The sequence below is a fragment of the Syngnathus floridae genome, chromosome 19 (genome assembly GCF_059516105.1).
Source record: "Syngnathus floridae isolate MCC-2025c chromosome 19, RoL_Sflo_1.0, whole genome shotgun sequence".
In the NCBI taxonomy this organism is placed as follows: domain Eukaryota; kingdom Metazoa; phylum Chordata; class Actinopteri; order Syngnathiformes; family Syngnathidae; genus Syngnathus; species Syngnathus floridae.
Genome location: NC_142431.1, coordinates 7,804,763 through 7,828,676, shown reverse-complemented (window position 1 = coordinate 7,828,676; position 23,914 = coordinate 7,804,763). Strand labels below are relative to the sequence as shown.

At 50.9% G+C, this 23,914-nt stretch overlaps 1 long non-coding RNA gene across 2 annotated transcripts in view; it reads right to left on the bottom strand.

Annotated features, from left to right (window-relative positions):
* The window catches only part of LOC148382024 (uncharacterized), a 30,987-nt gene extending 7,841 nt beyond the window's left edge, over nt 1–23,146 (bottom strand). The window contains exons 1-3 of one of the 2 annotated variants that reach the window (XR_015854508.1): nt 22,740–23,146; nt 4,006–4,140; nt 610–3,896 (exon numbers count right to left, since the gene is read on the bottom strand). This is a non-coding gene — a long non-coding RNA (uncharacterized LOC148382024). Of the gene's footprint in view, nt 1–31; nt 4,141–22,739 lie in introns of those variants that run through there. The other variant, XR_015854509.1, reaches the window with a different exon arrangement.
* Nucleotides 23,147–23,914: the final 768 nt, after the last annotated feature.

Below are 23,914 nucleotides of genomic sequence, written 5' to 3'. Positions count from 1 at the left end.
GATCCTTTCAATGTCACCTTCATTCGCTGACCTTTGTTTGTCTTCAGGACCACCTCTGCGTCTCCTCTCTTTGTTGCCACGCCGCTTAACCTTGTCCCGTCTGCTGACTCCAAAACGTGGTTCTCTGGTTTGAAGCTGCTGTCAAACTTCTTGAACTCCTGTGTCGACCATCAGTGTCCCTTGTCTTGATCCACTGCGCTCAAAGTCACTTATCTTGAACGCATATCCATGCTGCTCTTCCTCTGTGTCGGTTACTTGTCGCCGATCATCTCTCCTTCTGCACGTGGAGTCGTTGTGTGTAGCATTTTTACAAATCGTACACCACTGCTTCTGTCTCTGCTGCTGCTCCTTTGGACACACTCTTGCCATGTGTCCTTTCTGGTCACAGTTGAAACAAGTAATGTTGTTCATGGTTTCTCTTCCACTGGCTCTCAGCTTGGACGCTGTTGGATTTTGTCCACAATTTAGGGAGCGCGCTATCTGCGCCTCACGGCAAAAGCCATTGCCAATCACCTGTTATCCAATTTGCTCACTGCGTGCTCGTTTGATTTCTTCAGAGTTAGGAAAATGCTAAGACACTGAAGCAGAAATTAGACTTACACAGGTTGGTTGAGTTCAATCACAATTCTTGTTCAGAAAGCTCTGTTTTCAGGAAAGTACAATACAGCGCTGGGCCCTTCAAGAGCAGAAAGTCTCCATTCAGAAAAGGCAATGTTCAAGGTTCTTTGATCAGCTTATATTCAGTAGCACATTGTGGGCCGAGATTGATGGGTGATGAGTCTTTGGGGTGGGGCAAGTTCGCCATGGGAGTGGGTGCTGGTTATGGGCGATTCGGTGTGTGTGGGGGCTGTTGTCTTCCATCCCGTCTTTCGGCCTGGGCGATCATCTTTGGCCGAGTCCTTGGCTGGCTCCCTCTGGCACCTACTGGTTTTATCTCCACGTGACCTTCCTGTGAACATTCTTCTCCAATCTTGGACATACACTGTCGTACCTCATTCTTTCAATTTTGTCATTTTGTACGAAATTATGTTAGCTTTTGGCTGTGACATCATTAATCTATTGCTGTTCCCTAACTATGTAAAGTTTGTTCTTTTGATACTTCATGTCATTATATTCTTAGTTAAATCATGCTTCAAACCGTATCTTTTCTTTGTTAGGCAAAATATTTCCCTCTGTGCAGAGCGTTCAGTTGTAATCAAAAACTGACGTCTAGCATTAGTCAAAACATAAGATACAATCAAGTACTGAACGGTCAAGACGACTCTGGCCGTGTCCATGATTTAGAGAAAAACATCAGGCATGCATTACACAGTTCCTTAAGGGTCATTAAGCTATTTAGGTAATATATCAAAAAACATTTGTTATTTCAAAGTGCTCAGAAATATATCAGATCATAAAGTTTATAAAAACATTTCTCATTACCACTTATCAAAAATGTCTAGTTATGTCTTCTTTATCGATTTGGTGTGTAGGTATAATTATATGCTTAAAATGTTTCTTTTGTTGATTTAATATGTGAATATACTTGTCTGCTTATGTACTTTATTCAATGAGGTTTGAGCACATCTGTTTTTGAAGCTAGGCTGGACTTTTTGTATTTTTACCCCATTCCTTCAACGCATTCACCTTCGTTACACCATCACCATTGTTGCCTGCATTTAGCTTCTCAGTGCTTTCATAGCTTCTCAGCTTCGTCTTGAACTCAGCAAATGTCATTTTGTCATCATCATTCTGGGTTATGTGAATGGTAAAGGGCTTGAACGACTCTGGCAACCCCTTCAGAATCATTGCAACCAAAAGTCCATCACTTAGTGTCTCATCTGCATTTCTCAGTGCCGTAATAGCAGTTTCTGCCCTAATAATATAGTCTGTGACAGTCTCATTAGCTGCTTTCTGCAGGGAAGTCAGTTTAATGTAAAGGTTAATCACACGCTGTTAAATAAATTGTACATATATGTTATCATGCGTTCCCTAATGAGTACTTATTAATAAGATTATTGCGCAGAATGCTTGCTGTTTCGCCTTGCAGACGTCCACCAGGCCACAACAAGTCATACGATGCTGTCTGGAGCTTCCTGACCTTCTACACCTCTGGGAATCCAAGAAAGTTGCTGATAGCTCAATCCATTTCGTTGATGTCTGCACATGGCATTTTGTCCTTGCACTCCTTTCTCATGGCGTCTTGTCTGTGACTACTTGTTTCACATAGCATTTTGTCCTTGCGCTCTTTTTGTTTCTCTTGAGACTAAGCCATGCTTTCCCCCCCACCTGTTAGGGGCTAGTCTCACATTGTGGGTAGGGTATCCCAAAATAAAAAGAGCGAGGGGTGTGACAGATCTTTAGTGTAGTCGGACTGCTGTAAGTCTGGATGCACTCCTCGCGAGAAAAGACTCAACATTCTGCCTCACTGGTTTTGTCTGCTGATCCTTTTGCTGATTTTGAACCTGACAGTCTCATTAGCTGCTTTATGCAGGGAAGTCAGTTTAATGTAAAGGCTAATCACACGCTGTTTGCCTTTACCAGCATATTGTTTTCTTAATATTTTCAATGCTTTTTCTCCCATTGTCAGCAGCATCTCTCATCACCAGAGCGAGGCTTTTGTCGTCCAGGAACTGTATCAATTCAGCATAAGCTTCTTCATTTTTATTTGCATCACTCTCTTCATCTTCCTCACCTGAACCGTCGGCTGGTTCATTCAAAATGGTCGCCTTCAGCCCTTGCAGTCGCAGGTGGCCAAGAAACTTTGTTTCCTATAACTCGTAATTCTTCTCATCTCCATCAAAACACAATCTACTTTACAACATCCCTTCTGGGCACATAACCTGTTGACATAGTAATCTTAGGGCATGATAACCAGTAAACTTGATATTTGTTACGGAGGAAGAATCACTCACGTCTTCATCTATGCTCAACTTGCTCCGGAAGAGATCGAGTTTTATTTAGAACACGCCCACATAGAAAATCGGCAGGAACCCTGTGATTCCCAAAACAAACAGCAGGGGGAAACATAACACCACTATGAGAGCACAACAATTTCTATCACGTTAACAAGTACACTCAAAAAATCGTTGGTCTTAATTGAAATACATGCATTTAATTGTATCTATAGTGCCTGTTACTTTTTTGCCAATAATTCAGTAAAGCAATCAATAGTGAACCACGTCTTCCGTCATGTGTTGTGACCGACACCCGGGGGCGAAAAGAGCATAACCATCCGAGTTATGGCTCAGGCTCCCCAACAATAGCGGTAGCTGTTTGCATTATTTTATTGCAATGTTTTTCCTTATTCAGATTTGTTTCAAGACTACAGTTACAGTTAGACTTCACTTTGATGGTTAATGCAGTTATTGTAATTTTGTTGTTTTATCACCAGTATTTCTTTACATTTCAAAAACCAGAAGCCATTCATTTACAAACGTGATTGCAGTTTAGTTTACTGTCACGGATCGGAATGGAGCAGGGTGACTGCAGCTTGAACCAGGGTTTATTGAAGGGAAAAGGTAGATGGAAGAGAGGATAAGAGGAACAAACGAACAGAACCGGCAAACTTGCCGCTGTCAACACCCGTAAGGCGGCGGGCCCTGACAACATCCCAGGTCGAGCGCTGAAGGACTGCACTGGGGAGCTGATGGGTGTCTTCACGGACATCTTTAACATTTCCCTGCAGCAGGCCATCGTCCCTTCATTTTTCAAGGCTGCCACCATCGTACCTGTGCAGAAGAAACCTGCTCCGTCCTGCTTCAATGACTACCGCCCTGTGGCACTGACGCCCATCATCATGAAGTGCTTTGAGCGGCTTGTCATGGAGCACATCAGATCCATTCTCCCCCCCCTTCCAGTTTGCGTACCGAGCCAAACGGTACGTCTGCTCTGCCCTCCACTCAGCCCTCACCCACCTGGAGAGAAGGGACTCGTATGTGAGATTGCTGTTTGTGGACCGCATTCAACACCATTGTGCCACAACGACTCATCTGCAAACTCGACAAGCTGGGCCTCAGTACCTACCTCTGCAACTGGCTACTGGACTTCCTCTGTCAGAGGCCTCAGGTGGTTCGTGTTGGCGACAAAATCTCCGCCAGCATCACGCTGAGCACGGGGGCCCCCCAAGGCTGCATGCTCAGTCCGCTGCTCTTCACCCTGCTAACGCATGACTGCACTGCAACTTACGGTAGCAACCGCGTGCTGAAATATGCCGACAACACGTCTCTGGTGGGTCTCAGCACCGGGGGCGACGAGACTCAGTACAGGTTGGAGGTCGACCTTCTGGCCACGTGGTGCAGGGACAACAACCTCCTGCTGAACGTCAACAAGACCAAGGAGGTTGTTGTTGACTTCCGGAAGGGTCACACCCAACACCTGCCGCTGACCATTGACAGTGCTGTGGTGGAGAGAGTGAGCAGCACCAGATTCCTGGGGGTGTACATCAGTGAGGACCTCTCCTGGTCCACCAACACCGCATCACTGGCGAAGAAAGCTCAGCGCCGCCTGTACTTCCTGCATAAACTCAGGCAAGCAAGTGCTCCTCCGGCGGTCATGACTACATTCTACCGAGCGTCCTCTCCAGTTGTATCGCTGTTTGAGGTGGTAGTTGCACTAAATACAACATGAAGGCCCTGCAGCGCATAGTGAACACGGCTAGTCAGATTATTGGTGCTTCACTCCTAAAGGGAAATGTGCTTTCGGGAGTTTGCAAACATATTTTTTAAGGTTGTGTTAAACTTATAATCATATTAATATCTAGTATTGGAGTGCTTGTGTGGATTGGTGGGGGGCGAAGAATGTGCAGGCAAATTGCATGAACTTGTTTTCTTCGAAGTGTTGTGGAATAGGATAGGGAGTACCGGATGAGACCACCTCAAGGTCGGTGAGGAACGAGAACAACAGCACGTCTATGTGGCCGGGCTTCGAGGGGAAAACCCAACCGCCTGACCTCAGCGACACCTGGACGGGGAGGAGATGGCCATCGACCAATCATCTCACAATATTTTGCATGCTTTAATATTCATATTGTGTTTCTTTAAAACTGGGCAACCCGGAAGAATGTGTCGTCTTTTGGTGGTCACAAAAACGCACGAGTTTTAGTGTGAGGGACCCGGGACCCAGGCCTGTATTAGTGCGCTTTGTCAAGAATAAATAATTGGTAAATTTGGTCTAATTGATCTACTAGTCTTCTCTTTGACAGAACGAACTCGCAAAATTGTTAGGTGCGCCAGTGTGTGGATTAGGACATAGCAATTTATGTGTTAAGTGTTGATCGCAATTTGGAGTCAGATCAATAACTAGAATCCGTAACCTAACAATATCTTGGTGACCGCGGACGTGATGTCAAGAGAAGGGTAATTGACAACTCGTGGTCTTCATCCCGGACACCGGACAGTGTCAGGGACACTGTCTCCCGGTCGGCGAACCGTTGGGAATAAGCGCACAACGTTGAGCTGGTACGGCGTCTCCTCAACCCTGAGCTCATCACCGATAAGGTAAGCAGAATACCTGTTACTATAAGTCGAAATTCTGCAAATTGAAAGAGGAAATTTAAGAGGAGACTGAGGTGTGCATGAAGTTAAGATACATACGGTGAATAAGTTTGGAACTTACGTGTGTAACGTGTACGGTAAAGTCAGGGACTTAGCGTACTACGGATAGGTCAGGGACCTAGTGCTTCGTCGTGGCGGACAAGGGTGCGGTGACGATCGTATTCAAATAGCTGGGGTTTTTCAGAGATCCCCGGGGGGAAGTGAGGCCTCCCCAAAAAATATCCGGTGGTAACAGTTCCTCCTGTGAGAGATCAGACCACTAAAATATCCAAAATGAACAACCAAATTGGGTGGAGTTTGTGTGATGGGGGGAGTTTGTGTGATGAGAGCTGTGTGTGTGCTAAGAGGAATGAGTGGGGTGAGATTGAAAGAATGTATGCTGATGTGGAAGCGCAAATTGTGAGTGGCATTGACCGAAAGAGAGTGGCGAAGGAGCGAATGAGACACCGAAAAGTCTTCGCGAAATTGGAAGCCGACAAATTGTTTAGGGGCTTCCCAACAGCTTGGGACATGGAACGCCTGGCACGGCAGTTGCAGCAAAAAGAGAGTGGGGTGCTGAAAAGAAAGCTCGCCTTAGAGGACGAGAAAAAAGGCGCCGGCTGGCGTAAGCGTAAGGTGCTCGAGAAGCACATTAGGGAGAAGGAGGAAGAGCGACGCTCCTTGCACAATTTTGCGACAGCTGCAACAGCTTTGTTTGCCACTCAGAAGAAACTGCCCGTAGAAAGTGTTGTTAATGTGAGAAAAGCAGAGGAGGTAGAGAAAGCGGTGAAAATAGACGAGGAAAGAAATGAATACAAGGGCATTTATCCATCTTTGCATGATGTGACACACCCGAGTGCCCCCACACTCGGAGTGAGCTATGTTGAACCGCCGCCGTACGGCGACCCCGGAGTAATGGCTCCGGTGGTGACGTTGGGTGGCAGGATGGTAGAGGATGTCGAGGGCGAAGGCGAAAGGGCGGATCAGAGTATTGTACAGTTGATTGAACAAGCAGTAAATAAAGAGAGGCGACGGGCCCGGGAGGGGGACACATCCCGCGTGGACACCTCCACCCCCGGTCCGAGCCCTCAACCGTCCAATGTGACGAAAGGAGAAAGCTGGCATAGGCTTACTACCGAGAATGAGGAGCTAAAAAAGAAAGTTGATCAAGCCGATGAGCAGCGTAGACAGGAAACGCAGATGTTAAAATGGGCAACGGAGAAAGGGAGACAAGGAGACACGAAGAGCGCGCGAAGACAGCAAGAGCGTCCACAGTGGGAAAGCAGCGAGGGTGAGGAAGAAGATGATGTTGTCAAAGTCCCAAAGTCCCAATGATCATCGTCACACACACATCTGGGTGTGGTGAAATTTGTCCTCTGCATTTAACCCATCCCCATGTGATTTTGATCCATCCCCTGGGGGAGAGGGGAGCAGTGAGCAGCAGCGGTGCCGCGCTCGGGAATCATTTGGTGATCTAACCCCCCAATTCCAACCCTTAATGCTGAGTGTCAAGCAGGGAGGCAATGGGTCCCATTTTTATAGTCTTTGGTATGACCCGGCCGGGGTTTGAACCCACAACCTTCCAGCCTCAGGGCGGACACTCTACTACTAGGCCACTGAGCTGGTTGTGATGCAACAGAGAAAAATGTTGGAGTACGCGAATCAGGACAGTAGAAAGAAGTGCAGACAGGGAGAGAGAGAGACACGAAGAAAATATAATTTGCGGAGTGGTCAGGGACAGATGACACAGGCCGAGGTGCAGAAAAACGAATTGATGTGTCCGCTGGTGACCACATCGGGCGGTCAGCACTACGAGCCCATGGTGCTCCGTGATGTGACCGCGATGATGGAAAAGATGCCCCCACTTCACAGAGGAGGCAAGGTGTGGCTGAACAAATTTTTGGCTCTGATGAGTGGGCAGAGCTGTACACTCGGTGACATGCGCCAGATGTTGGCAGGAGCATGCGCCCTAGTGCAATTGCAGGCGATTGAGGAAGCAGCAGGCACAGCGAGACTGGGGAGGGAGGTGCCCTTGCCACGAGTAGCAGCGCCCCTGTTTGAAAACATTAAATTGACTTTCCCACAACCCACCGATTTGGCCCCCACTACGTTTCCTTATGATGTGAAAATAACACCTGCACAACATTATGTAACGTGTGGAGAGTTGGATTGAAACCACAGGTCGCCATCCGGCTCTCACGCACGAGGCAGAGGTGCTCTTTCGAACGGCGCTGGTGGATGGACTTCCGCCAGATGTGAAGAAGCAGCTAATGTCAGATCCTGACATTCTGGTTTGTGCCGAAGAACGATTTAAACGTCATCTTTTGCATCACTGCATGTCATGGATCGGATGGAACATGGAGCAGGGCGACCAAGTGCAGCTTGGACCAGGGTTTATTGAGGGAAAAGGGAAGTGGAACGAGGCATCGAGGGAAACAGACGAGAACTGGCAAACTAATAACATGACAGACTGACCGACAGGGATGGCAAACAAAAACAGACTCGAAACAGACAGGAACCACAAGGACAGCAAATGGGACGACATCGACGATCCGACAGGGAGTGAGGGGCAGACAGGACTTATATACACGACAGGTAACGAGAAGCAGGTGGGAATAATCACACTGATCATGGGCACACAGGAGGGGAGGGGCGAGCACACAGACACACGAACAGAACTATGACACAATTGGGGACGAGTCCTGACAGAACCCTCCCCACAAGGGACGGCTCCCGACGTCCCAAAAAACAAACAACTAGGGGAACCGAACCGCACTCGGGCGGCGACTTGGAGAACCGAACCGCACTCGGGCGGCAACTTGGGGAACAGAACCGCGCTCGGGCGGCGACTTGGGGGACCGAACCGCGCTCGGGCGGCGACTTGGGGGACCGAACCGCGCTCGGGCGGCGACTTGGGGGACCGAACCGCGCTCGGGCGGCGACTTGGGGGACGGAACCGCGCTCGGGCGGCGACTTGGGGGACCGAACCGCGCTCGGGCGGCGACTTGGGGGACCGAACCGCGCTCGGGCGGCGACTTGGGGGAATGAACCGCGCTCGGGCGGCGACTTGGGGGAATGAACCGCGCTCGGGCGGCGACTTGGGGGACCAAACCGCGCTCAGGCGGCGACTTGGGGGACCAAACCGCGCTCGGGCGGCGACTTGGGGAACCGAACCGCGCTCGGGCGGCGACTTGCGGAACCGAACCGCGCTCGGGCGGCGACTTGGGGAACCGAACCGCGCTCGGGCGGCGACTTGGGGAACCGAACCGCGCTCGGGCGGCGACTTGGGGAACCGAACCGCGCTCGGGCGACGACTTGGCCAACCAAACCGCGCTCGGGCAGCGACTTGGGGAACCGAACCGCGCTCGGGCGGCGACTTGGGGAACCGAACCGCGCTCGGGCGGCGACTTGGGGAACCGAACCGCGCTCGGGCGGCGACTTGGGGAACCGAACCGCGCTCGGGCGGCGACTTGGGGAAACAGAACCGCGCTCGGGCGGCGACTTGGGGAAACAGAACCGCGCTCGGGCGGCGACATAGGGGACAGAACCGCGCTCGGGCGGCAACTTGGGGAACCGAACCGCGCTCGGGCGGCGACTTGGGGAACCGAACCGCGCTCGGGCGGCGACTTGGGGAACCGAACCGCGCTCGGGCAGCGACTTGGGGAACCGAACCGCGCTCGGGCAGCGACTTGGGGAACCGAACCGTGCTCGGGCGGCGACTTGGGGAACCGAACCGTGCTCGGGCGGCGACTTGGGGAAACAGAACCGCGCTCGGGCGGCGACTTGGGGAAACAGAACCGCGCTCGGGCGGCGACTTGGGGAAACAGAACCGCGCTCGGGCGGCGACTTGGGGAAACAGAACTGCGCTCGGGCGGCGACATAGGGGACAGAACCGCGCTCGGGCGGCGACTTGGGGAACCGAACCGCGCTTGGGCGGCGACTTGGGGAACCGAACCGCGCTCGGGTGGCGACTTGGGGAAACAGAACCGCGCTCGGGCGGCGACTTGGGGAAACAGAACCGCACTCGGGCGGCGACTTGGGGAAACAGAACCGCGCTCGGGCGGCGACATAGGGGACAGAACCGCGCTCGGGCGGCGACTTGGGGAACCGAACCGCGCTCGGGCGGCGGCTTGGGGGACAGAACCGCGCTCGGGCGGCGACTTGGGGAACCGAACCGCGCTCGGGCGGGGACTTGGGGAACCGAACCGCGCTTGGTCGGCGACTTGGGGAACCGAACCGCGCTCGGGCGGCGACTTGGGGAACCGAACCGCGCTCGGGCGGCGACTTGGGGAACCGAACCGCGCTCGGGCGGCGACTTGGGGAACCGAACCGCGCTCGGGCGGCGACTTGGGCAACCGAACCGCGCTCGGGCGGCGACTTGGGGAACAGAACCGCGCTCGGGCGGCAACTTGGGGAACAGAACCGCGCTCGGGCGGTGACTTGGGGGAGCGAACTGCACACGGGCGGCAACTTGGGGAACCGAACCGCACTCGGACAAACGGAGAGTCAGAACCGCATGCAGCAGCAAGAGTCACACGCACCGCAGCAGTAGGAGTGGAGCCAGGGACGATCGCTGGTTCGGCGCAGCTGGCTCAAAGTCCGGCGTTGCTGGCAAGAAGTCCGACGACTGCCGTGGGTCCAGTGACGCCGGGGTGAGGCCCAATGGTGGCCGCGAGTCTGATGGCGGCCGCGGGTCCGGCGTTGCCGGAGAGAAGTCTGATGGCGGCCACGGAGCCGATGGCGCCGGGAGGAACTCCAATGGCGGCCGCGGGTCCGGTGTCGCGGGAGCGAGTTCGACGGCGGCTGTGGAGCCCATGGCGCTGAAACTTGCTCGGATGTGGATCGGGCGTCGCAGCGGGAGCTGGTGGTGAAGGGGGTTCCAAGCGCTGGTCGCTGTGATGGTCGGATCGTTCTGTCACGGATCGGATGGAACATGGAGCAGGGCGACCAAGTGCAGCTTGGACCAGGGTTTATTGAGGGAAAAGGGAAGTGGAACAAGGCATCGAGGGAAACAGACGAGAACTGGCAAACTAATAACATGACATACTGACCGACAGGGATGGCAAACAAAAACAGACTCGAAACAGACAGGAACCACAAGGACAGCAAATGGGACGACATCGACGATCCGACAGGGAGTGAGGGGCAGACAGGACTTATATACACGACAGGTAACGAGAAGCAGGTGGGAATAATCACACTGATCATGGGCACACAGGAGGGGAGGGGCGAGCACACAGACACACGAACAGAACTATGACACAATTGGGGACGAGTCCTGACACTGCAGAAGGTTCACTGAGTCACAAGCTAAAGTTGAAAACGAGACAGACGCATTATCTAAACAGTTGTTGAAATTACAGTTGGCAAAAATGCATGGTGAAGCTAAACAGTCTAAATCACAGAAAAAGGAAATGCAAATATCACAGGCTCCTCAGGTGGTGGGGCGCAGAAGGGGCCAGTTCCGGTGCGGATACAGAGGCCGGGGAGGGAGTGCACCTGCTTACCCGGGGAGGGCAACATACAAGCCCCATTCAACAAACCCATGTTTCATCTGGGGCGAAACTGATCACTGGGCAAAAGAATGCCCACAGTATCGACCGCGCGGAGCCACCCGCCCAGCCGGAGGCCCGCCATACCAACCCGGGGCGCCGATGCAACAGGCAGGAACAGCTCCATCCGGTGGACGGCCCTGGCAACAGCCACAAACGCACGGAGGTCAGTACTACCAACATGATGATCTCTGGTGTGGACAATTTGAATAGGGCTGCACGGGGAGCCAGGAAAGCAGTGGCCCGGCGGAGCCAATGCTTCATGTGACAGTGGAAGGAAAACCTGTGAAGATGCTGGTGGACACGGGAGCAACTTATTCATCAATAAACACTGCCCTTCCTGTATCCTCACTGTCAAAGAAAACAACGACTTTAGTCGGCTTCTCGGGACAACCACGTACTCTGCCTTTCACCAAACCACTTGAAACTGTGATCACCCGGACAGGGTGTAGACTGTGGCACAAATACATCCATTCCACAGACACTCCTATCAATTTGATGGGAAGGGACTTGCTGTCAGCCGTTGAAGCCAGAATTCTGTGTGGGCCAGAGGGAGTGATTATTCAATTTCCAGATGGCGTCAGCATCCAGTGCTCACAGCAGCTACAACAACATGGTCAGTGGCTGATGGCACCCCTACCGGCAGAGGCAGAAACTGCAACCATCTACTGGGCCAGGCTGGAGCCAGAGACCCCTGCTGGTGGCGGTCTGTTCTCGACCTACCTACTGTGGAAGCCCTGGATCTGCTCACTGGCGACATACCACCCACCTGTTGATCCTTTGCATTGCACTCCGAAAAAGTGATGATGTATATCGGGATTTGTTTGAAGAAATTGAAGGGCACATGTGGGATTTAACTTCATCGTGCATTTTGATTGGTAAAGAGGGAGTCGCAGCGGCAACTGAATTGACATATGAACAAATGCAGTGGTTCAAAATGACAGAGAAAGGGGTGCCACACATTTCGCTGGCTCTTGCCCCAGGACACGAGGCCAGACAATTGGGCTCAATGGTCAAGCAGTTGTTGCAACAGACGGATTGGCGGAAAACTCACATTCCTAATTTGTACTGGTCTGAGTCTCAGAATGCATACCAAATTAAACAACCCATGGCAGACACAGGATTGCTGGAGATGATGTTGGTGTCCCGCACACACGGTAGGGAGTTAACTGATCATGAGGACGCTGAAGTAATGCTGGCGGCCTTGCCCGACACACTGTGGTCCCAGGGTCCATTTGATGTCGGGTTTTGTCATTCGGTGGCCCCTATTGATCTCCAAATGGATGAGACGCAGCCTATCAAACGGCCTCAATATCGTTGGCCGAAAGAGGCGGACCAAGGCATGGAAGACACTCTGTGTGGCCTCTGGGACGCAGGGGTGTTGGAAGTGTCGTGTTCCGAATGGAATACCCCGCTGAGGCCAGTGCAGAAAGCAGATGGGAAAACATGGCGCATGGCACATGATCTGAGAGCAGTAAATGATGTCACCATCACTCCTGTTCTTCCTGTGCCGGACCCGCACCGGATCCTAGCGTCATTGAACCCTGCCTACCAGTGGTTCACAGTGATTGATTTGGCCAATGCCTTCTTCTGCCTTCCGCTTTCCCCCTCAGTGCGGCACGTGTTCGCATTCACCTACAAGTCAAAGTCAAAGTCAGCTTTATTGTCAATTTCTCCACATGCCAAAGACACACAAAGAAACCGAAATTTCGTTCTCCCCTATCCCACGGTGACAAGACATGGCTCACAACAGACAAACAAGCAAACAAGTATAACAAAAGCGTGCTGAATAAATTATGAATAAATAACACAACAAATAAACAAATAAATAAGAGGAGCAAAAAAAAAAGGAGCAAGTGCGCGTACAGCAGGCATTCCCGAAAATAGCGCAACAGTGCCGCACGCTACGCAGAAGGGGGTAGCGAGTTCAGGGCCCTAACAGCCTGGAGAAAGAAGCTGTTGGCGAGTCTGGTGGTGCGGGAGCGCAGGCTCCTGTACCTCTTCCCAGAGGGCAGAAGGTCAAACAAAGAGTGAGCCGGGTGACTCACATCTCTGGCAATCGAGGTTGCCTTGCGGGCGAGATGGGAGGTGTAAATGTCCTTCAGGGAGGGGAGCGAAGCACCAATAATCTTACCAGCCGTATTCACTATGCGCTGCAGGGCCTTCAAGTTCTGTTCAGTGCAGTTACCACCCCAGACAGCGATGCAACTGGTGAGGACTCTCAATGGTGCCACGGTAGAATGTAGACAGGACTGCCTGAGGAGCACATGCACGCCTGAGCTTCCGCAGGAAGTACAGGCGGCGCTGAGCTTTCTTTGCCAGTGACGAGGTGTTTGCGGACCAGGAGAGGTCCTCACTGATGTGCACCCCCAGGAACTTGGTGCAGCTCACCCTCTCCACCACAGCACCGTCGATGATCAGCGGCAGGTGGTTTGTGTGACCCTTCCGGAAGTCAGCAACGATTTCCTTGGTCTTGTTTACGTTCAGCAGGAGGTTGTTGTCCCTGCACCACGTGGTCAGAAGGTCAACTTCCGACCTGTACCGAGTCTCGTCGCCCTTCGTGATGAGGCCCACCAGAGTCGTGTCGTCAGCAAACTTCACTATGCGCTTGTCGCTGTAGGTCGCAGTGCAGTCATGCGTCAGCAGGGTGAAGAGCAATGGACTGAGCACGCAGCCCTGGGGGGCCCCCGTGCTCAGCGTGATGCTGGCGGAGATTTTGTCGCCAACACGCACCACCTGAGGCCTCTGACAGAGGAAGTCCAGTAGCCAGTTGCAGAGGGAGGTACTGAGGCCCAGCTCGTCGAGTTTACAGATGAGTCGCTGCGGCACAATGGTGTTGAAGGCAGAGCTGAAGTCCACAAACAGCAACCTCACATATGAGTCCTTTCTCTCCAGGTGGGTGAGGGCCGAGTGGAGGGCAGAGCAGATGGCATCCTCAGAGGACCGCTTGACACGGTACGCAAACTGGAAAGGGTCAATGGTGGGGGGGAGAACGGACTTGATGTGCTCCATGACAAGCCGCTCAAAGCACTTCATGATGATGGGCGTCAGTGCCACGGGGCGGTAGTCATTGAAGCAGGACGGTGCAGGTTTCTTCGGCACAGGAACGATGGTGGCAGCCTTGAAACACGAGGGGACGATGGCCTGCTGCAGGGAAACGTTAAAGATGTCCGTGAAGACACCCGACAGCTCCCCAGCGCAGTCCTTCAGCGCTCGACCCGGGATGTTGTCAGGGCCTGCCGCCTTACGGATGTCAATAGCGGCAAGCGCCCTCCTCACACCGTCGGCAGAGAGGCGCAGGGGCTGCTCGTGTGGGGGGGGGAGTGGTCTTCAGCGGGCAAGTGCTGTTCTGGGCGTCGAAGCGAGCAAAGAAGCGGTTCAGATCGTTCAGCAGAAGGACGTCGCCCTCACAGCTCCTCGGCGCGGGCTTGTAGTCCGTGATGGTCTGAATGCCCCGCCAAAGGCTACGAACGTCCTTGCTGTCCTTGAAGTGGGTGGAGACCTTGCACGAGAATGCCTTCTTCGCTTCTTTGATGCCTCGGGACAGGTCGGCCCTCGCTGTCCTCAAGCCAGCCTCATCCCCTGCTCTGAAAGCCTTGTCCCTGGCCCTCAACAGTCTGAGGACAGCCCCCGTCAGCCACGGCATCCAATTTGCGCGAGTGACGACGGATTTCGAGCAAGTCACATCATCGATGCACTTCGTGATGTAAGAGGTAACAGAGTCAGTATACTCCTCTATGTCCGTCCAATCGTTGTAGGTGGCTGCCTGCTTAAACAAGTCCCAGTCAGTGGTGTCGAAGCAGTCACGAAGTGCATCGGAGGCACCCTCAGGCCACACCCGAACCCGCCTCCGAACCGGCCTGGATGCCTTTACCAATTGTCTGTATGCGGGCAAAAGCAAAACGGTGAGATGGTCAGAAAGCCCCAGATGGGGGAGGGGGGTGGCTTTGAAAGCTCCCTTTTGCGCCGAGTAGACTAGGTCCAGGAAGCTGTCTCCACGTGTCGGAAAAGTAACATGCTGGTGAAGCCTCGGGAAAACAGACTTCAGGTTGGCATGATTGAAGTCTCCAGCGAAGATGGTGAAACCGTCAGGGTGCGCTGTTTGCTGTTCACTGACAGCCTGGTACAGTTCACCAAGCGCCGCGATCCTGTCGCCTTCGATGTTGGAAGGTGGGATGTATACTGCGACTAGCAGAATCGCGGTAAATTCCCTCGGCAGATAAAAAGGACAGCACTTAATGATTACAAACTCCACAAGCGGCGAGCAGTGCTTACATACCACCACAGAGTCCCAGCACCATTCTTCTCGGATGTAGACGCATATTCCACCTCCTCGCGACTTTCCCCCTCGTACAATGGTACGGTCCGCCCGATAGCACGCTAGCCGCTCCAGATGCACGGCAGAGTCCGGAATGTTGTCACTCAACCAGGTCTCGGTGAACACGAGCACACAGCAGTTCCGCACCGTCCGGTTCGTAGACCTCTACAATGGAGTGAAACTGCAATACACTCGCATGCCGCAGGGATTCAAAAACTCGCCAGGTTTGTTCAATCAGGTCCTCAAGGAACTCCTTGAACCATGCCAAATGCCGGATGGCACTTTGTTGTTGCAGTATGTTGATGATTTGTTGATTGCAGCAAAAGATGAGCCGGCGTGTCTTGCAGGAACAAAGAAAGTGTTGTTGTGGTTAGGAGAGAAAGGGTTCAAGGTGTCAAGGAAGAAACTGCAATGCTGTCGCCAACAGGTCACTTTTCTAGGTCGAGTGTTGACCCCTAGTGGCCTCGCCATGTCGCCTGAGCATAGAAACTCCATTCTCCGTCATCCACGGCCCGCCACTGTCCAGGAGATGCTATTATTCCTGGGGTTATGCGGCTATAGCAGACACTACATACCCTGCTTTGCCGACAAAACCGGTGTCCTCCGAGCCCTGATCCGCGAACAGGGGGCCAGGAATCTCAAGGCTTGCCTGGTTTGGACACCGGAGGCTGCCGAGGTCTTTGTGTCACTGGTGCAGGAGCTGGCCTCTGCTGCGGCTTTGGCCACTCCTGATCACACCCTGCCCTTTCATTTAGATGTCTCCATTTCAGGAAAAGTTGTGAATGGAGCTCTGTACCAGAAAATGCAGCATGGACATGCAGTGCTGATGTATTGCAGCGTCCCCTTGGACAACATTGAGCAACGACAACCCGACTGTTCCAGATATGCTGCTGGTCTGGTTTGGTCTTACTCAAAACAGCCCACACGGTCATGGGACATCCCATCTATGTGTTAACTGATCATGCGGTATCCTCATTTGTCGCGTCAGCGGCATTCACGTTGACTCCGCTGCGACAAACACGGTTGTTGAAAATATTGACTGCTCCAAATGTCAACTATGTCCATTCCGGAGTGAACATGGCCGATCAATTGTTGGTGGGTCCACATGAATGTGCGTTAAAGGTCCAGACAGTGACCAAAGTCCGACCTGACCTCTATTCCACTCCGCTCGGGCACGGTCGGGTGGTGTTCACAGATGGCTGCTGTTGGAGAGACAAAGAGGGCTCCCTCCATGCGGCCGCGGTCGAGTGGAGGGATGGTTCCTTCGAGCCTCTTAAAGTGATGAAGCTCACCACACGCCCATCAGCCCAGGCAGCAGAAGTCTTTGCCTTGGTGTTAGCCTTACGGCAGTGTAAGGGGGAAGCCGTGACCATCTATTCTGACTCCGCCTATGCGGTGTCGGCGGCCTTAATTGATCTGGTAGGGTGGCTACAGAACGGGTTCACAACGGCCAGAGGCCCGGAGATTGCACACAAGGACTTGATGTTGCAGCTGTTTGAGGCGTTGAAATACCCAAGCGAGGTGGCCGTTGTCAAGGTGCCTGGTCACTCCAAAGCTGACATCCTAGTGGCCAGGGGAAACCAAGCGGCTGATGAATTGGCCAAACAGACGGCCGGGTACGGCGGGGCAGCGGACATGATGGTGTCCCGCGGTCCAGTGATTGTGGACGGGGAACACCCCGACTCCTGTTTGCCTCTGTCGCTTTCACATGCCGATCTGTGTGCTGCCCAGGATGCCACGTCCCCGCAACAAAAATCAGTCTGGCTGGCAGCAAAGGCTGTCAAACGATCAGATGGCTTGTGGGTAGGACCCAAAGGCCAGCCCGCTCTTCCGGAAGGAAGGCTAATGGCGGAGGTCCTGGCACAGGCACACACACCTTCCCATGTGGGCCACCATGCCATGATGATCCATCTCCGGAGTTGGTGGCATCCCAGACTCTCGGACGTGGCCTGGAATTTCGTTGCGGATTGTGAGTCCTGCCAGACGTTCAATGCACGCCCTACGTTGAAGCCAAAGCCCGGCCTGTTTCAGCCGGCCCCGTGGCCGGGGGCAGAGGTGATCATTGATTTTACCGACATGAGTACAAGAGTGAATGGGAAACGCTTTTTGCTTGTGATGGTTGACGCTTACTCAGGCTGGCCTGAGGCATATCCGTGCTCGAAAGAAGATTCTACTGCTGTGCTCAAGGCTTTGATCACCCATTATATCCCCACGCATGGTTTCCCGGCCCTAATCCGCTCTGACAATGGTACACACTTTAACAACAAAGCCTTGGCCAAGGTAGAATCAATTTTGGGGTTGAAGCATCGATTCGGCTGTGTCTACCATCCTCAGAGTCAGGGCGGAGTTGAACGTATGAATCGAACACTGAAGGAGAAACTAGCCAAAATTATGGCTCAAACAACAATGAATTGGCTCCAAGCGCTCCCGCTTGCGTTGTTGTCTGTGCGGCAATCCGTTAACAGGCGCACTGGATTCGCACCATTTGAATTGATGACGGGTCGTCTAATGCCGGGACCAGCAACGACGCTCGTCCCACCGGAGGATGTTACGGTACCAAATTTGTCTCATGCAGCATACTGGTCCTATTTGTCTGCTTTGGTGTCCAGTGTTTCTGCACAGATTGGAGAGAAATCCAATGTGGCCGCGGCAGAGGAAGGCGTGTCGGCGGAGAAACAGCTCACGCCGTACGTGTACGTCCGAGTCATCTCCAGAAAGTGGACGGACCCCCGGTGGAAGGGCCCCTTTCGTGTCTTGGCCAGGACGTCGCACGCGGCCCAGCTCGACTTCAAAGGACGCCGGTGGTATCACTACTCACAACTCCGTCCGGCCCCAGAGTTTGTTCCGTCAGGATGAAGGTATTCCTGTTTGGTCGTGTCCCGGACCCGGCCAAAGGGGGGGGGGGGGACAGAAGGAGCAATACGGAAAAGGAAAGGTTTTTCAGAATTTTCAGAATTATTTTTAGTAGGAGTGCTATGTGTGAGTTGTCTTTGGGCATTGATGACAATTGATGAGACCATCCAGCAGAAAACGTCCCAAATTCAAAATTCACCCACCAACAGACAATACCGATGCAGAGGAAAAGTAGTCTATGAAGCTGAGGTGAACACAACAGAAGAGCTCTCACGAGAGGAACAGGAAGGTTTGAGACAGAGATGTGACGGCGAAAATTGGCAAACGTATGTCACGTTGTTTAATTGGACAGAGACAAACCAAACATTACATGACAAATTGGAAAAGTACCAGAGAAGGGTGTGGAGGAACCAAATTCAACAAGTAAAGAGAGTATTGGATTTAGCCCCACCAGATAGAGAAGGGACCTGTATTTACCAATGTAAAGGAGATGGACAGTTTGTTGTTGCTTCATGTCATGGACAAAAGAAGTTAACGTATGGAGAAATGTGGTTATTTTATTCTCACTGCTTAGGGAATGAGTTTGGTTTGTTCTCGGTTGAGAGGGCATTGGAGAGTCACGGCATACAATTATCCACTCAGATGACGCAGATGGCGGTGAAGGTAAGTCAAGAGAGGTTGAACGATAAATTGAAAAACCCCGCCCCAATCAAGGAACCGTTGTGGTACTGTAATGGAACAGGGTGCCCCACAACATATTACAATGTGTCTGAGTACCATTTAAACATCCGTGGTGACTGGGGTCACTCAGACACACCGCGGACTCTGCGAACCGGTTCAATCATTCAAATGGGGGATCCAGGTTTGCATCCCTAAAAATGTGACAGTACAAATTACCATACCATTTGATAATTTGGTAAACGGGCAGATTAGAGGACAAGATTATCGGGATTATGATTGGTATTTGACCAACGAGTTGGTAAACAGGGGTTGGAAAAATTTGGTATGGGACACCAAAGATTGGTATAAAACATGGGGGACTAGTGTTCAAGCGAAACAACATCAGCAAATGATAAAAGGGGGAAAAACGCAGACAGGCATCACCTTGTGGGTTAATACTTCGCACAATTTACATTTGGGAAGCCCCACAATAGGATGCTGGGGTTTCCAGTTAAACATATATATGTATGGATACCCGTATTGGCAGGTGGTCCTATGTCAAGGTGAGGATGCCAAACAAGAATTATCCTTGAGTCCATCGACAAACCCTTGAATCCTCGCAAAAGCGGTCAGGAGCGTAGATGATTGGTTTAGGATCACCACGGGAGTCACTGCTATAAATAATAATTGGCTTTTGATGGCAGAACAAGCTGCTAATACTACTGGTGAAGATTGTGTGGTCTGTCTTAAGGCAAGAGTAGTGTTAAAAATCATACCAGCGGCAGTAGAATCATCTTGTATCTTACAGGTGTTGACCCAGTCCAGTACTAGTGGTAATTGTTTGATTTATGATGATATTTTCCCAGTCGTAGGCTTGGAAAAAAGAAAGCCCATTTTTGACAACCATGTGACTCAACAAAATATGAGATGTTTAAAGTTAAAGGGAACCGGCATAAGTATTGGGACAATAGATCCCACGTGGTGCAAAGTCAATTTGTCACTGAATGTAACCTCTCCTCTCTCTCGTGCAGACATCTGGTTGTGGTGTGGTGATGACAAATTATATGATCGCTTGCCGAAGAATGCATCAGGTATCTGTGCCCTCGTGTCTTTGATAATGCCTGTGGTGGTTGTCCCCATTGAAATACAGAACCTCAATTGGGACCTGGAGTCCCCACTGGCGGAGCTCCTGAAGCGAGCCAAAAGAGACGTTTTGCCCCCGTGGTTGAGCGACGACGATCCAACATATATTGACGCTATAGGAGTGCCCCGGGGTGTACCAGATGAGTATAAACTCGTTAATCAAGTGGCCTCGGGATTCGAAAGTATCTTCCTATGGATCACCCCCAATAAAAATGTGGACCGTATTAATTACGTTCATTACAATGTCCAACGACTGGGTAATTATACAGCTGAATCATTCGCCACAGTTCATGAACAATTGGCTGCAACGTCGTTAATGGCGTTCCAAAATAGAATTGCGTTGGACGTGCTATTGGCTAAGGAACATGGTGTATGTGGAATGTTTGGTGATGCATGTTGTACTTTCATCCCAAACAACACGGCACCAGGGGGCCGGCTGACCAGGGCGTTGGAAGGACTAAGGACACTGAACAAAAAGATGAAAGATCATTCAGGTGTACACACCGATATTTGGTCTGATTGGATGAAAACGTTCGGAAACTGGAAAGGGCTTATCATGTCTGTGCTTGTTGCTGTGGCTATTTTTACTACAATTATGATGTTATGCGGTTATTGTTGTATCCCATGTATTAGATCACTTACTGTCCGGTTGATCGAGAAAACCGTTGGCCCGTTGCCACCGATGGGGCAATATACCCTGTTGACTCAACATGAGCCGCAGGGGGAAGGAAGGATCGACAGCGCGCTGGTGGCTGTTTGCTAGGGTAACGGGTGATGACCTCATAAATGAGGTCATGAGAGGGAATAAAGGGAAATGTGCTTTCGGGAGTTTGCAAACATATTTTTTAAGGTTGTGTTAAACTTATAATCATATTAATATCTAGTATTGGAGTGCTCGTGTGGATTGGTGGGGGGCGAAGAATGTGCAGGCAAACTGCATGAACTTGTTTTCTTCGAAGTGTTGTGGAATAGTCTTATAGTCTCGGATAGGGAGTACCGGACGAGACCACCTCAAGGTCGGTGAGGAACGAGAACAACAGCACATCTATGTGGCCGGGCTTCGAGAGGAAAACCCAACCGCCTGACCTCAGCGACACCTGGACGGGGAGGAGATGGCCATCGACCAATCATCTCACAATATTTTGCATGTTTTAATATTCATATTGTGTTTCTTTAAAACTGGGCAACCTGGAAGAATGTGTCGTCTTTTGGTGGTCACAAAAACGCACGAGCTTTAGTGACCCGGGACCCAGGCCTGTATTAGTGCGCTTTGTCAGGAATAAATAATTGGTAAATTTGGTCTAATTGATCTACTGGTCTTCTCTTTGACAGAACGAACTCGCAAAATTGTTAGGTGCGCCAGTGTGTGGATTAGGACATCGCAATTTGGAGTCAGATCAATAACTAGAATCCGTAACCTAACACTCCCCTCCCTGAAGGACATTTACACCTTCCACCTCACCCGCAAGGCGACCACGATTTTGAGTGATGTGAGTCACCCCGCTCACTCTTTGTTTGATCTTCTGCCCTCTGGGAAGAGGTACAGGAGCCTGCGCTCCCACACCACCAGACTCTCCAACAGCTTCATACTCCAGGCTGTTAGGATCCTGAACTCTCTCCCCCCTTCTGCGTAGCGTCCTGTACTTTTGCGCTATATTCTGACTGTCTGCTGTATGTACACTTGCTCAATTTTTGCTCCTCATTTATTATGTTGTTTATTATTTATTCATCACTCTTATTTATTCATTGTTTGTGCCTTCTTGTTTTCATTTTTTGTGTTATTTACTTGTTTGTATATTGTGTACTGTGTCTTGTCACCGTGGGATAGTGGGAACGTAATTTCGATCTCTTTGTGTGTCTTGGCATGTGAAGAAATTGACAATGAAGCAGACTTTGACTTGACTTTGAAACTGATATAACTTAACGGACCGACCGACAGACTGGCTAACCGAAACCGAACTGACAAAGACAGGAACCAAAGGAAACAAGAAACATCAAACATGAAGACATCAACGATGCGACAGGGGAGTGAGGGGCAGACAGGACTTAAATACAAGACAGGTAACAAGAGGCAAGTGACTGTGGTTACACTGATTGAGGTAACACAGGAGGGGAGGGGCGACGCGAACAGAAACCATAGTAACATAGAACATACTAAAGCAACCGGGGACGAGTCGTGACAGTTTACATAAATGTTCCGATATGAAGATGTGATAGACAGTTTTTGTATGATTTGAATGAGGCAAAATAACATGGTTTTTCTCTCGAATTGACACCTAAATAAATAAGATGGCGGCGCGTGCACTCGCAGCGACCTCTCTCTGTCCCAACCGAACGGTGTTTTGTTCGTCTAAAAAGTGCTTGTCCGAAAGTTTTACGTGTTCGTCTCGTCTTACTACGACGTACTACAAGTACAGCAGTCAGTTTCTACTAGACATCTGCAAAACAAGTTTTGCAGCGTTCTGAACTTTGCAACAGAGTCGCTAAAGGAACTCGGACTACTCCGGCCTGCAACAACACCGGACTCGCCTGCAACTCTTCCCCCGGAAAGAAAGCGTCAGAAGCGGTGTGCGAGGATACAGAAGAGGGGCAAGCGCGGAGGAGTCCGGGCCAGGCTAGCGGCCAACCCAACTCACCCAGCCATACCATCCATTCTTCTGGCAAATGTACGATCACTGGACAACAAAATGGATTACTTACGACTGCTGAGATCAACGAACCGGACAGTGAGTAACTGCTGTGTGCTTGTATTCACTGAGACTTGGTTAAACGACAACATTCCGGACTCTGCTGTACAACTGGAGCAGCTAGCATGCTATCGAGCAGACCGGGCCATTGTAAAGAGTGGAAAATCACGAGGAGGAGGAATCTGTGTTTACATCCGTGACGAATGGTGCCGGGACACTGTCGTAGTATGCAAACACTGCTCACCACTGGGGGAGTTTATGATCATAAAGTGCCGTCCTTTTTACCTGCTAAGGGAAATTACTGTGATTCTGCTAGTCGCAGTATACATCCCGCCTACCAAAAATAACAGCAATAAGAACATGGCTCTTAGTGAACTGTACCAGGCTGTCAGTGAACAACAGACGGCACACTCAGACGGTTTCGCCATCTTCGCTGGAGATTTTACCCATGCAGACCTTAAAACTGTCTCGTGGCATTGAAGGAATGAGGTCGAAATACAAAAAGTCCTGCCTAGCTACAAAAACAGATATGCTCAAACCTCATTGAATAAAGTACATAAGCAGACAAGTATATTCACATATTAAATAAATAAAAGAAACATTTTAAGCATATAATTATATCTACACACCAAATCAATAAAGAAGGCATAACTAGACATTTTTGATAAGTGGTGATGAGAAAGGTTTTTATAACTTTATGATCTGATATATTTCTGAGCACTTTGAAATAACAAATGACTTTTGATAGATTGCCTAAATAGCTTAATGACCCTTAAGGAACTGTGTAATGCATGCCTGATGTTTTTTCTCTGAATCATGGACACGACCAGAGTCGTCTTGACCGTTCAGTACTTGATTGTATCTTATGTTTTGACTAATGCTAGACGCCAGTTTTTGATTACTACTGAACGTTCTGCACAGAGGGAAATATCTTGGCCTAACAAAGAAAAGATACGGTTGGAAACATGATTAAACGAAGAATATAATGACGTAAGCAAAGACATGAAGTATCAAAAGCACAAACTTTACATAGTCAGGTAAGAGCAATAGATTAATGATGTCACAGCCAAAAGCTAACATAAATTCGCACAAGATGACACAATTGGAAGAATGCGGTACGATAGTGTATGTCCGTGATTGGAGGAGAATGTTCACAGGAAGGTCACGTGGAGATAAAACCAGCTGGTG